Raw genomic sequence first — 3155 nt, 5'->3', positions numbered from 1 at the left:
AGGGAGGGAGGGAGGGAGGCTCTCCCACCCACCATCAACCCCCCGCCATCCCCACCCCTGCGGATCCCTTACTTACCGCTTTGGTGGGGGCTGGGAAAGCCGGTGGTGGGCTCTCTAGGTGTCCCCCAAGCCGCAGTGCTTCTGTGCAGGCCCGGGGAACCCGGCGGCGGGGCTCTCCGGGCATCCCCTGAGCTGCAGCGCTTCTGCACGGGCCCGGGGGACCCAGCGGTGGGGCTCTCCAGGCCTCCCCCCAGCCCCAGCACTTCAGCGCGGGGAGCTGGGGGCGGGGCTTGCCACTGCCACCATTTGTGCGGGCTCCTGGGCTGCTGGAGCAGCGCTCTGGCCCCCAAAGACCCCTGCTTTTGGAATTCCAAGTATGGGATATATGCTGGATCACCCTTATCTACATGCTTCTTTTACCTGCTCAAAGAACTCCAAGAGGCTGATGCAGCAAGATTTCCTTTTGCAGAAGCCATGCGGATTTTTCTCATATACAATCCATGTGCACTTGATTTTTCTTTATAATTGCTTAAGCAATTCTCATGTTACATTCAACAGATGTACAGCTGAATGTCTGAATGAAACCCTACATTTATTCAAGTACTGGCACCCATTTTCATTTGTAAAGTGACAATCCACTGGCTGTTTCTTACAAACTGATATATGCATGTATATGTAGGTTGTTTGTGCATTCACTGTAACATGTGAACAGGACTAATGACTATCAGGGCTCAAAAGGCTGGGAGCAGATACAAGCCTCAAGCCTGGGCACTGGTATCTTATGTGTTTAAGGACTTTGCACATGTAGATGGGTTATCTGAGACTGACAATACTCTATATTTTTAAAATCATCCCAGATAAATAATTACTGGAATCTATTCAAGCCTTTCAAAAGTATGTTCTACATTTGTAGCACAAGTGTCAAAGGCACATAGTGTAGAAGGTGGCAGGAAACATCAAATTAATGCCTTTTAAAATAATAATTCTCCTTAAATAGAAATTGTTTGTATACTGTGGTATGGTAATTAAACAAGCAGCCATTGATTGCCAAATGTTCAAAAATCACAGTTTGGTAACCTCAAACTAATGAAGCTGTCTTGGAAAACTAAGGCCAAATTTGCAATGTTTGTATTCTTTGAGTTCCTTGGAGTATCATTTAAGAGAATACCAGGTCTATTAAAATACATGGCTTTAGTTGAATAAATTGGGAGGGGTTTTTCCTGCATTCAGTCATGGAATAAAAGAGACAAGAGAGATGTCATCTTCTTTCAGTCATTTTAGCTGATGAGAAAGTGGAAGTTTAAATGTTTCACAGAGTGTATTCATAGATTTCTTGAGAGAAATAATGAGCATTATACCAAATTAATGGATAGTAAAAAATGGTGGTGTTTTTTTTTTTTTGAAAATAAATACTTGAGGCCTGCAGACACATATTACCGATATTGCACAATCATTTACAACTATATTTTCTAATTGGGACAAATCAAGTACATAATTGTGATAAAGCAATAGTCAACATTTAAAGGAGAACCCATTTTTAACTGGACTGATAATGAAAAGAAATTCAGCAGCAAGAGAAGGTGGCTTGGTGGGCTGAGAACTCTTGCCTTCCTGCCTTGCAGGTAAGATTCCAGAGGCATGATGCAGGCAGCTGCTCATTATTGGAAACTGGGTAAGTAAAGGTAAAGGTTCCCTTGCTCGAAAGCCAGTTGAGTCCGACTCTAGGGTTGCGGTGCTCATCTCCATTTCAAAGCCGAAGAGCCAGCGCTGTCCAAAGACATTTCCGTGGTCATGTGGCTGGCATGACTAAACACCAAGGCACACGGAATGCTGTTACCTTCCCACCGAAGTGGTACCTATTTATCTACTTGCAATTTCTTGCTTCCAAACTGCTAGGTTGGCAGGAGCTGGAACTAGAGACGGGATCTCACTCCGTCTTGCGGCACCTGGGTCTCGAACTGCTGAACTACTGACCTTCCACAGCCTGCAGTTCAGCGTCTTAACCACTTGAGCCACCGCAGCTCCTCGGAAACTGTGTACAGACTAGATTAACCTTGTGGAAGAATCCCACAGTACTGCTCTTATGATCTTAAGCATCACCCATAGGAAAGAAAAATTGTACGTGTGTGTAAACTGCCATCAGATCGCAGTGGACTTGGGGCAACCCCATGGGGTTTTTAATGCCATAGACATTCAGAGTTGCCTATGCTTAAGAGCCTTGGGCTCCCGTAGTGATCTTTCATTCAAATCTCTCATCTACCAGGGCCGACTCAGCTTAGCTTCTGAGATCTGATGAGATCAGGCTAGCCTTGCAAATCAGTAGTTAATGTGTTGCAGCAAGATAAAACAACCTTTCCCTCTCTTAAAATTTCTCTCCCTCTTTTCCACACGTTTCTCATTCATTTCTGTCTCCCTTCACCTAATTTTTCCATTCTCCCCACTTTATTTACACTTCTTGGTTTGAAGACCTTCTCATCCCTATCCTGCTTGGTGACAGAATATATTTAAGAGTAGTATAGTAGCAAACTTTTGTTAATATTATGCTGGGTACTCTGTATAGTTCTGATCGGGTGCAAAAATGTCCCCCCCCCTTCGGTTCCTACTACAGAGATTATCTGGTTTGACTTTAGTCTTTTGGAAACAGTGGAGGATGGGGGGCACCTTCTTTGGTGGGTAGTTGCTGAGAGCCAGTTTGGTGAAGTGGTTAAGTGCGCAGACTCTAATCTGGGAGAACCGGGTTTGATTCCCCACTCCTCCACTTGCACCTGGCTGGATGACCTTGGGCAAGCCATAGTTCCGTCAGAGCTGTCCTTGAAAAAAGACCAGTCTCTGTCAGAGCTTTCTCAGCCCCACCAACCTCACAGGGTGTCTGTTGTGGGGAGGGGAAGGGAAGTGAAAGGAGTTTGTAAGCCGCTCTGAGACTCTTTTGGGTAGTGAAGGGCGGGGTATAAATCCAATCCCTTCTTCTTCACCTGTTGGAGAATGATGCAGCATGGGCTAAAGATAGATGGTCAGATATAAGCAACAGGTGAGAGTCAGACAACTGGTATGGAAGCAACACATCTGTTACCTGCTGATTACACTACCGCTGTTACCCATCGTGTTTGCTACCCGTTGAATGCACTGCCACTGTGACTAATAGTTTCTGCCTTTTC

The sequence above is a fragment of the Gekko japonicus genome, unplaced genomic scaffold, assembly GCF_001447785.1.
Source record: "Gekko japonicus isolate JY-2015 unplaced genomic scaffold, Gekko_japonicus_V1.1 scaffold601, whole genome shotgun sequence".
NCBI classification, from domain to species: domain Eukaryota; kingdom Metazoa; phylum Chordata; class Lepidosauria; order Squamata; family Gekkonidae; genus Gekko; species Gekko japonicus.
This window is presented reverse-complemented; position numbering follows the sequence as displayed.